General features: G+C 41.5%; 1 pseudogene; it reads left to right on the top strand.

The window, feature by feature from the left end:
- Positions 1-11,919: 11,919 nt before the first annotated feature.
- Positions 11,920-12,037, top strand: LOC124778307 (annotated as a pseudogene).
- The last annotated feature ends 255 nt before the right edge of the window (positions 12,038-12,292 follow it).

Here is a 12,292-nt window from a genome sequence, read left to right as displayed (position 1 = left end):
GCGATTCTTCTTGTCCCCAGATGTTGTAGTCAGTTCGATGTTCTCTATATTTTTGTACACTGTTGTGCGACGACGACGTCGATATCTGCTGTAAGGCATGTTGCTAAATACAGTGTGTACTGAAACTGTTCACTGGTATTTTCTTTTTCTATCATATCCAAATTTATTGCTGAATTGATTTCATTGAGGTTAGTGAGCAGTCTGAAAGGGAGTCTTTTATAGTATTTCCTTTAACGTTGGCCAAACTCTGTCCGATAATGGTTAAAGGGATTAAAAACTTACACAGTGGCGAAGTTAATGTAGTTCCGTACCATACGATACAGACGCACTCTGAGAACAGCGGTTTAAATTTGTTTCCTGTGCGGAAATTTAAAGGAAACAGTAATTACTGCAGAAGACCTAATTAGGGTTTCATACTGCATAACTCACAATCTTGTTAACAATATTACCGCAAGTGTTTAAATAACGGAACAGGCAATGGAAATTTTTCACTAGTCTTCTAATTGGACACTTTCGTGTTCTTTCTCCTCCTTACGGGAACTTTATATTGTGTTTCTCCAATACTAAAGAGAGTCATTACTACGTGTAGTGGAAATACTACGTACATCATTCTGAATATCTTTACAGTCATTCGAGTACATTATCTTATAGGTTTCTGGTACCATATAGCAAACCGTTTACGTAGGTATTGAATATCTACCTGTCCAATTACTCTTCGTTACGGTACGTCCGATGTTATTTTCGTTTCTGGTGAACGCCTCGCTGCCATTACAACGTACCGGGTGCCAGTAGTAAAAATTAATCGTTCCTTTTTCGACTGACCATCTCAGTTCCTATGCAAGTGGGCGGAATGCACTGACGAATAACAGTTTATAACTCTTCCGTCATCTACACACTACGAAAGTTCTAAGCATGAAAAATACAATGTAAATCAAACAATGATTCTGTTTGTTCAGTGCAGTATGCCTTTACTTCTTTCGTATTTAAATATAAGTAAACTATGTGATACTGTTTCTAACACCATTCATTCGATAGTTGGGCATTTTATTTTTGTGTTTGACATAATTGCATTGACAAAAATGTATTTGCCGAAAAGCGTAAATACCAGAAATTTGCAGTATCATACCACTTCCAAAACATGACGTTGAGCACCCTCTACTCTGGATGCATGCACTGATTCAGTCGGGCAGGTTCTAATGAAGTAGTTGTACCTCTTTCACTAAGTTGCAGATAAACGCATTTATGTTCTTAGATTTGTACAGCCACCGGTCTGCATTTATGAACTTAGTTACCCTTTATTAATACTACGAGTTGTTACTGGCTTGGGGGTTCAAAATAGTCTCGCTTGTATGGTTATGCAGTCAGTGAAGCTCTCTCTCACTGTTAAAGAGCAAAAGCTGCATTCCGCCTAGATAATCCGGCGCAACATTATTTCCTCTCCATTCTCAACTACCGCGGCTTAAAAGTGTCGCCTCTTCTGGCTTTTAATCAACACCTATTTTTTATGTTATAGAGTACATCTAATTTGGCCTGTGTGTATGACACTGTGGCTCGTGTTGTTGCCACCAAAATAGTTGTGAGGGCCTCCTTGTTACTGGAAGGAGTGCACCGCCATAAAATCTTTAGTGTTTTATTAGCGTTCCTTTATTTGTGATTTTTAATAATTGTAAAGATACTATGGTCGTTTCTCTTGGAAATTATTAAATGTTTTCCTTTTTCTTCTGGCCCTCCACTCCGAATTGGGTGCAATATATAAAAATTCTAGTGGAAGTGTTCTCTGAGAAGGTAGAACTAAACCTGGTGACGTATTAAGCTGATCTAAATTCTTGTGATAAATTTCTCTCATTCATTAATATATTTGAAGCATATTATTGCGTGGTGGCCCTCTTCGCCGACTCTTGTAATTAAATCAAAGATTTGCTCATTGATTAACTATCTGCAATTAATTCAAGTCTGTGCTCCATTTGTAAAGGATTTTGGTGCAGCACCTTACTGTCAGTTTCACTGAATTCTTTGAACCACCTACCCAACATTTTCCCATATTATTAGTTGAAGACAGTCTTGGTCGCGTACGTGTTTTGCACGTCTTGGAGTCACTGACGTCCATCTAGAAAGTATTTATTGAGGTCGACGAAGGCCATGTTGGCCTGTTGTACTCGACGATGCCCTTTAGCTACATTCTCTAAAGGATCGTCCTAAATTAAGATCAGCCTGAAGATGCCTAAATAAGGTGAAACGCGTAGTTGATGAATAAAAAAACTAAAATTGCAACCAAGACTGTTTTCACCTAATACTATTAAACCCTGGTTTGCTGATTCATGCCACAACGCATTGGAAGAATTTTGCCACAGTGTAAATTTTCGGTATATTTACCGTAATGTTAAACTTTTTTGAGGTCACAATCCTTAAATAAGTTCCACTTATAATAAATTTATATTAGTTTAATTTGTACATGTTGTCACCAGTGTTTCAGTGCTGTGATTTTAAAATTAAAGTCTTAAATACATTTTGTATCCTCAGTTATCCTTACTGCTACCAGTCCAGCAGCCTGTCTGTTCTGCAATCACCTCCCAGTCGTAAAAGAGTATCTTTTCTTTTTTCTTATTCTGCACTTTTCCCTTTAGAAATTCTTTTTCTGCTACTGCGCTAGCAGAATATTTGTTACTGTCCTTGCTGAGTTTCGCTTCTTCCAAAATCTTACCTTGGAGAAGTTGTCACGAGATATAAACGCACTCACTTGCACCTATGGACCGGAAAAATCGGACTTTTCATGATGCGTCCCATTCCTAATTGCGTACTCCTATCTCCCAAACATACACACGTGTGCTTGGAACTGATTGGTTCGTTGAAAAAAGCATCTTATTCAAATAACAGACACTCTCTGTGGAAGTATGACTTCTTTCTATTGATGTCTGACGATTTCGTTCGAAACAGAAAGAAAACAAGTGGCACACAACATTAATGTTAAGAATTTAAACTTTGTTGTGTGTGTTACAAAAGATCGTTATAGTCTGTACCGTAAAAAAGCCTGTATCGTGGGATACAGTAGGGAACTATTTAGCACATATAAAGACTGGTTACCTGCTATGGAGCAAATACATGAAGGGCTTATTTCAATAGTGGTACAAGTCCATTACCTCCACTTTTCCGTCTATAATGTTTCTGAAATTGCCCGCAGCTCGTGGTCGTGCGGTAGCGTTCTCGCTTCCCACGCCCGGGTTCCCGGGTTCGATTCCCGGCGGGGTCAGGGATTTTCTCTGCTTCGTGGTGGCTGGGTGTTGTGTGCTGTCCCTAGGTTAGTTAGGTTTAAGTAGTTCTAAGTTCTAGGGGAATGATGACCATAGATGATAACTCCCATAGTGCTCAGAGCCAGCCAGCTTCTGAAATTAATGGTCCAAACAAACAGAAAGAAAGGTTCATCTATAGCAAGAAGCCATTGTTGTTGTTGTTGTGGTCTTCAGTCCTGAGACTGGTTTGATGCAGCTCTCCAAGCTACTCTATCCTGAGCAAGCTTTTTCATCTCCCAGTACCTACTGCAACCTACATCCTTCTGAATCTGCTTAGTGTATTCATCTCTTGGTCTCCCTCTACGATTTTTACCCTCCACGCTGCCCTCCAATACTAAATTGGTGATCCCTTGATGCCTCAGAACATGGCCTACCAACCGATCCCTTCTTCTGGTCAAGTTGTGCCACAAACTTCTCTTCTCCCCAATCCTATTCAATACTTCCTCATTAGTTACGTGATCTACCCATCTAATCTTCAGCATTCTTCTGTAGCACCACATTTCGAAAGCTTCTATTCTCTTCTTGTCCAAACTATTTATCGTCCATGTTTCACTTCCATACATGGCTACACTCCATACAAATACTTTGAGAAATGACTTCCTGACACTTAAATCTACACTCGATGTTAACAAATTTCTCTTTTTCAGAAACGCTTTCCTTGCCATTGCCAGTCTACATTTTATATCTGTGGTGTCACCGCCAGACACCACACGTGCTAGGTGGTAGCTTAAATCGGCCGCGGTCCATTTAGTACATGTCGGACCCGCGTGTCGCCACTGTGTGATCGCAGACCGAGCGCCACCACAAGGCAGGTCTCGAGATACGGGATAGCACTCGACCCAGTTGTACGACGACTTTGCTAGCGACTACACTGACGAAGCCTTTCTCTCATTTGCCGAGAGACAGTAGAATAGCCTTCAGCTAAGTCCATGGCTACGACCTAGCAAGGCGCCATTAACCGTATCTGAAGATAGTCTTATTTGTATTATCAAGAGCGATGTACCACAAGGATGGAATAAAGTTAAGTATTCGAGGAGCTGCATACTTTTCTTATTAGCACTCACTACTTATCCTGTTCCAGAATTCACGCCCGTCTGCGTTAGATAGCGTGCATTTATGCCTCCTCTATCTACAAGGTGTTGGCACATTTACCAACACATCAATATCCTCTCTACTTTGACCATCATCAGTTATTTTGCTCCCCAAATAGCAAAACTCCTTTACTACTTTAAGTGTCTCATTTCCTAATCTAATTCCCTCAGCATCACCCGACTTAATTAGATTACATTCCATTATCCTTGGTTTGCTTTTGTTGATGTTCATCTTATATCCTCCTTTCAAGACACTGTCCATTCCATTCAACTGCTCTTCCAAGTCCTTTGCTGTCTCTGACATATGCTTGAATATTTCTGGTATCTCAACTGCAGATTTTTCAGCGCTCATTTAACTTTAGGACTCTGTATCCCAAAACGAACAAAAATGGACTTGTACCACTATTGAAATAAGCCCTTCGTATGAAGTCTGTACACAAACGTTCTTTTCTTTCAGAATGACATCTGCTGTTGCACTAGATCGCTGTATCACCTGCGGCACAGGGAAACTTGGGTAAGGGTCTGCAGCGTCAAGGCTACCTTCCAGCTTATTTTCTCTCTGTCAGTAGGGTTTCTCGTCTCGAGACATCTGACGGTCTCACGCGATCGCCGAGTGGCGAGCATTGTTCCGCTGCTAAGCGGCTTTCTGTCTCCACGAAACTCATCGTCCGACTTTTTGGTCAAGCCGTCGGGAGTTTCTGCAGGCGCTTCGACGTGCTAAACGCTTCCATCACTTCCTCACCACATAATGGCGGATGTGTTTTAAGGTGTCTGACTTATAAGACCTAGCGCTGAGAATTCATTACAAATGAAAATGCATCTTTAAATTTCTTCGTCAACTATGTATAGCTACGTAAGCACATTACTTCTTTATGTTAATCAGTGATTTATTGGTCGAAGTTTCTTGCTTTATCAGCGGCACTAGAAGCACTATATTGTGGAAGAGTTCTTGACATAAATTTTGTATGTAATTATTTGTAACGTAGTTGTTGATTTCTGCGTTGCTTAGACAAACAGAATCGTATTACCGCTGCGCAGCAACTTCAGTCACTCTCACGATGAAATTAATTGTTTTAAAATAATTTTAAACTGCTTTTTAAGATTAGTTCTGTGTTCACCTTATAGATAATTACATCTCGAATGTTTCATTAGTAAGTAATATCAACATAATCTGTCATAAACTGGAACGTATACTGTGTTCGAACATTATGAATTACCTCGGAAAAAAACGATCTATGAGTATTTATACATACCAAGGAATTAGAAAATACTTTCCTTGTGAAACAATACTAGCTGTTTATCCACACGAAGTAATCAGTGCTATAGACAGGGGAGCTCAGATTGATTCCCTATTTCTAGATATCTAATCAAATTGCGTGCTTATGGAGTATCGTCGCAGTTGTGCGAATGAAGTCGTGATCTCCTGTCATATGGGTCACAGTTCGTGGTAAGTGACGGAAAGTCATCCAGTAATATTGAAGTAATATCTGGCGTTCCAAAATGAAGTGCTACAGGACCTTCAGTGTTGCTAAACCATACAACGACTTAGAAGTGAATACGAGCAGGTTTCCTACATTGTTTGCAGATGATGCTGTATTGTACCGTTGAGGAAAGTCGGCAGAAGGTCAAAACTAATCGAAAAATTATTTAGACTAGATATCTGTGTGGTGCAAAAAGTAGCAACTGACTCTAAATAACAAAAAGTGCGGGATCGTCCACATGTGTACTAAAAGGAATCCGTTAAATTTCGGTTACATAATAAATCTCACATATCTAAAGGCTGTCAGTTCTACTACTATATAGGGATAACAATTACGACCAAATTAAAATGGAGCGCACACATAGAAAATGTTGTACCGAAAGAGAGACGAAGAAGGCTTTTTATTGGTAAAACACTTAGAATAAGCAACAGATCTATTAAAGAGACTGTCTATTCTACACTTGTCCGTCCTCTTTGGAGTAACGTTGCATGGTATGGATTCCTTGCCAAATGCGAATGACAGAGCCCATCGGAGTAGTTCAAAGAAGAGCAGCTTGCTTTACATTATCGCGAAATTTGAAAGAGAATGTCAAGGATACGACATACGCTTAGGGTGGCAGTCATTAAAACACACGCGTTTTTCGTATCAGCGAGATCTGTTTCCGAAATTTCAGTCAACAAGTTTCTTCTCCGTATGCGAAATATTTTGTTGACTTCCACCTGTACTGGGAGAAATGATGATGATCGTAATAAAATAAGAGAAATCAAAACTCACGCGGAGATACCCAGGTGTTCGTTTTTCCCGCGCTCTGTTCTGGAATGGAATGTAGAGAAACAGCCTGAAGGTGGTTCGATGAACTTCTTGCTACGCAGTTAAGCGTGAACTGCAGAACAGTCATGTAGATGAAGGTGCAGATGCAGGTGAAATTAAGTGGGTTGTACTTTTACAACAGCAGATATCAATGACTTTACGTCGTATTTGCTTTTTCTTTTTCCTACATTCAGAAATAGCGATGATATTTAAGTATCTTTCCAGCATACAAATTGCAACAAAATTTTAAGGGATAACATCTCCAATAAATTGCTGTACACCAAGACATTTATTTTATATTTGTTTTGTAATAAAAATACCTTCTCTTGCTGCACTGTGTTTTATTTTCCCCTTTTTCACTTCAAGGCGTCATCAGTGGGATGGTTCTTCCTGTTTTTAGTTGGCATCGGTGTTTCGGTCTCATCTGTTAACATGTAGGTCGCCGTACCACTCTATTTACGAAACAAAAGCTTTTTTTGTATTTAGAACATTTTTCTTCCCCCTTTTCCTTTTGTTTACACTAGTTCTTTTGATATATTACCAGTCTTCTGTCACCAGTGTCGCCATAGCACTAATGTAGTCATAACTACTTCAAGTTGATTGTGTATCTCATCCTATTTGGTTTCTTTTATCTTAAACACTAAGTATATCGTAATATCTCAGTGAACGCCACTCAACAAAACTTTAAGTTGTTGTCCTAAATGAACACAGCGCGAACATTAAGTTTAAAATTTTAGAAATTCATTCCTTGTTTTCTTTATTATAGTTACCGCAGAGGCTTTTGCATAGCCTCGAACTTCTCGCGGTAGACACGCGTAGACCCGGTGAAGATATAATCCGGTGACATGATATACCCGTGACTCGCGAACAACAGACGTCAGCTCTCTCTCGATGTATGCGTCACTCATATAAAACTCAAAACAACACTTTGAATTTTTATATTAAATTGATACTACTGTAAAAATCATTAATAACGCATATGAAACATCCCATGCGGCGTAATTTACCTTATATGTGGACGCAGAAAAATTTCAAACAGGCCCAGCCGGAATTTTGTGTCACTACCGTGTGTATACTTCTGTCATGCATCTATGGTGTCGATATCAGACTGAATACTCCAAGTAACCCGTGTCTATGCTGCGGATGTGAGATTGAAAGCTCCGTCGTTGTCCTCATTTCGAAACGTATAATTATCTGGTGAAACTTTCGCGGATGATCACCAACCGAGTATTACTGAAGCTTCATTTCAACGATTTTTCTACTCGGAATAGTCAAACGACGCCACTATAAGGTGACGAATAGGAAAGAAATTCAGACTAAGCAATTGCGTATAGTGCTTGTGGACACATCGTTATGAGACATACAGTGTAATGTCTTAAATAAGCACAACAAAAGAGAGTGCATGTGGTGCAAAATCATAATAAAACACAAACAGCAGGGAAACAAACCTCGAAACACGGGAAATACAGGAAACCGCTTGCATATTTTGAGGTTTATTTCCTTTTTATTCGTGGTTATTCTTAGTTTATGTGCTACGAGTACATAACTGTTGTGCTCACCCTTGCAATGTATTTTAAGTCTATTTCAATTCAAGTTTTGCCTACCTTTAACTTGAGTTTAAATCAGGATTATTTTTCTGATATATACTTGTTATAGGAATGTGCCCACATCCACTTCATATGAACGTACAGACTGGCGAACCGAAAGTTAATGACCATATATTTAATACTGTGTTGGCCCACTATTGGCTCCCAACACTGCCGCGATTCTGCATGGCATGGATTCCGTAAGTCCTTCGTAGCTTTTCATAGGTGTGTAGTAACAAAAAAGCGCATGTCACGCAATTTAGATTTAGATCAGTTGAATTTGGTGATTAAGGCACGAATGTTCTCGTAGTTTCTGTATCATGCTCCCCAGACCACAGCAGCTCGATTCTGACATTATAACACGGACAGTTACACTGCTGGAGAACAGATCATCGTGGGGAACACATCAGTGATCAGGAGATGGAGGTCTTCTGCAGTAAAGTTCGGCGTAGTGTGCAGCTCCCACTGTGCCTTCGACTATTACCGCTACCGCGGAAGCCCAGGCGACTGTTCCCCGTATCCTAACGCTGAACACTCCGGCCGGCGTCCTTAGCGCAGAGCACGTTTCACCTGGATGACAGAGCATCCGTACACAACGATCGACCTGGTGTGGCAGGCAACGTGATTCTTCCGACCAGGCGACACGTTTCCTCTGATGCACGGCCATATCTCGATGATCCCGTGCCCACTGCAATCGTAACGAACGATGTGAACACTTGGTATTCGTCTGCTGCGATGCCCTACGTTCAACAACATGAGACGAACGGTATGCTCCGAAACACTTGTATTCTGTCGTTAGATCTGCCATATTTCGCCGCCCATGAGACTTTACAGAGAGGACAAGACTCCGACTTCCAACTTCTGTGACGAGGGGTAGATGTCCAACATGTTGTACCACGTTCGTGGTTTCACGGTCCTTCCGCTTTCCATAGATGCCCACGACATTAGTACACGAAATGCCGAGCACATGTGGCATTTCCGAGATTCTTGCTGGTAGGTGCCGGGCCAGTCACAGTCCGCCCTTTGACAGAGTCCTTTATATCAGTGGATTTCCCCATTTGTGGCCCGTATCGTCGCTGTATTCACATTCCTCTCTGTTCCGCTTACATACTCTCCATACCGCGTCACGTGCCCACAACGCCACATGAATGTTTTCAGCCTCGCAGCGGGTAGTGGTCATGTTCTGTCAGTGTATTTCCGTAAGGAGGCCGTATCAAATTCGTCTGTATCAATCATTATTACTTCATTTCTTTATTTGTTCCAATTATAAATGCCCTTGTCAGTTACCTACAGCACAAGTCGAGAATAAGGAAGGTAAGTTGCAACAAATACACTTTATGAAATATAGCCACCTACAGGTATGAAGAAATACTCTGTATGCATGTGGTTGATGGGTTAGTTGTTTAATTAGTTACATGTTCCATAGATCATTTGGACGATTCTTTTATCGATGCCGAACGAGTCAGTACACAAGATATGAATATGTGTTTAGTGTTAACATTAACAAACACATTATTTTTTAGTCCTATACCTGTAACTATACTTAACTTCTTTATGTAACTGGTTACCAGTTTTTAAATACAAATTCATCAGGGGAATAGACGGAGTTGACCAGGAGAAATTATTTTAAGTGAGATTTAAAACTTACTTTGCTACGTGCTAAACATTTAATGGTATATGGCAAATGATAAATTTTTTATTGAATAATAAACTCCTTTCTAAGCCACTGACAACTTTCATAATGTATGTTAAACGTCTTTTTTTCCTCTAGTGTTGTAAGTATGGGTATCAATGCTCCTCTCAAAGTTTTACGGTTAATGATGAGTTTTAGAAATGAATATAATCATTGTGACGGCGCCTACAAAATGCCTGGAGTTAGGCGTTTTGACTGCTTTAAGGTCAGTTGGTGAACACGACATATTATTCTTAATGCTGTCTGCCTCGATAGCTGAGTGGTCAACGCGGCCGAATGGTGCGTAAAGGGCACGGGTTCGATTCCCGGCTGGGTCAGGGATTTTCCTCCGCTGAGGGACTGGGTGTTGTGTTGTGTTCATCATCTTATCATCCCCATCGACACGCAAGTCGCCGAAGTGGCGTCAAATCAAAATACTTGCATAATTCTTAATGCTCGCTTTTGTGCAATCAGTACTCCCTAACTGACGAGTTACCCCAGAAAATTATTCAATAAGACATTATTGAGTGGAAATATGTCGGGAGGTTAATTTGTTTGTTTCTAAGATTAGTACTTACACGAACAGAAAAAGTATTTGAACTTAATTGATTGAGAAGCTATGCCGTCATCTACGTAAACCTACCGAGAACAGATCTGGTTAGGTATAGTACCTGGATGAAGAGAGCTTTTCAAACTGCAGAATTTTCTATTCGCAGGTTAACTGAATCAAAGCACAGGAGACATCATTTTGATACCTCGTAACACCAGCTATGGACTTGATAATGGTCTCAATTCGTCCGCCGAAGAAGAGAGTGCACCAGTATGCTATATCTAGGTAAATTCACTAACTGATGTTTATATGATGATGATGATGTTTGGTATGTGGGGCGCTCAACTGCGCGGTTATCAGCGCCCGTACAAATTCCCAAACTTTGCTCAGTCCAATCTCACCACTTTCATGAATTATGATGAAACTGATGACGACAGCACAAACATCCAGTTATCTCGAGGCAGGTGAAAATCCCTGACCCCGCCGGGAATCGAACCCGGGACACGATGCTCAGGAAGCGAAAACTCGACCGCGAGACCACTCGACCGCGAGACCACCATGATTAGATCCCGCAGAGCTACTAAATTGAAGGGGTACTGTTTGCCACGTTTCCTTCGCTGCTTCAAATGTCCAGACTTTTTCCACACTTAATGCCCCCCAGTCAGCTACCTCTCATTCCTTGTACTGTTCTGCGCATTCTAGAGGTGCAGCGTTGGGTGTCGCTGTGAGCAAACGGCCTTTCGCGAGAGACCTGACTCGAACTATCCAATCTGTGCTGATTTGTCTGTATTGTTCACTCGGAAACTGGTTGGGATGGTCCTCCCTTCACTGTCACTGACAAGGCGAGACCCTCGTTTACAATCCCTGTCCGCTAGTGCTGCTCTTACGCTGCGTTACACGGCTGTGGATGGTACATCAGTCCTTGTAGAGAAGTTGGACACTCTGCCTTGACACTCCAACAATTCGAGCAATTTCGTTTACTTTGTGGCCATTGGGACGTAACACGATACCTGCTTTCTCCCACTCTGTTACCGTCTTCAAGTCGACCCAGCTTTCTAGGCTGCTTCCACACTACCGACTGCCACATACCCCGCACCTGTAATAGCTTACGTCATCAGTGGAGGGTCACCTGACCGTGTGGTACCTGTTCAACACCGTCTCCAGCGCTCCAGAGCAAGCGGTGTGCTGTTTTAAGGAGGTGACAGATATTTTATCCAGTGGGCTTACAAAGTTGTAATACGGTGTTCGCAATACAAAAATAATAAAAGGTGCCTCATCAGACACTGGGAACAGTGACAAAAGAGCATAAACAGGTGATTCGTGCTGACTGAGCTTACATCATCTGCCCCAAGTGCGTAAGATGAAAATTGAGTACCCTAAGTTAATGTGCGTGAAAGATTTTCGGGATCAGTTTCATTTTGGCCACCCTTTATGAAACAGAGGCCAACGGCCTTTCCGCAGTGGTAACACCGGTTCCTGTCAGATTACCGAAGTTCAGCGCTGTCGGGTTGGGCTAGCACTTGGATGGGTGACCATCCGGTATGCCGAGCGCTGTTGGCAAGCGGGGTGCACTCAGCTCTTCTGAGGCAAACTGAGGAGCTACTTCATTGAGCCGCGCGGGATTAGCCGAGTGGACTATGGGCGCTGCAGTCACGGACTGTGCGGCTGGTCCCGGCGGAGGTTCGAGCCTCCCTCGGGCATGGGTGTGTGTGTTTGTCCTTAGGATAATTTAGGTTAAGTAGTGTGTAAGCTTAGGGACTGATGACCTTAGCAGATAAGTCCTATAAGATTTCACACATATCTAAACATTTTTTT

The sequence above is a fragment of the Schistocerca piceifrons genome, chromosome 2, assembly GCF_021461385.2.
Source record: "Schistocerca piceifrons isolate TAMUIC-IGC-003096 chromosome 2, iqSchPice1.1, whole genome shotgun sequence".
NCBI lineage: Eukaryota > Metazoa > Arthropoda > Insecta > Orthoptera > Acrididae > Schistocerca > Schistocerca piceifrons.
Note: the sequence above shows the minus strand (reverse complement) of the source record. Positions and strands in the feature narration are given on the sequence as shown.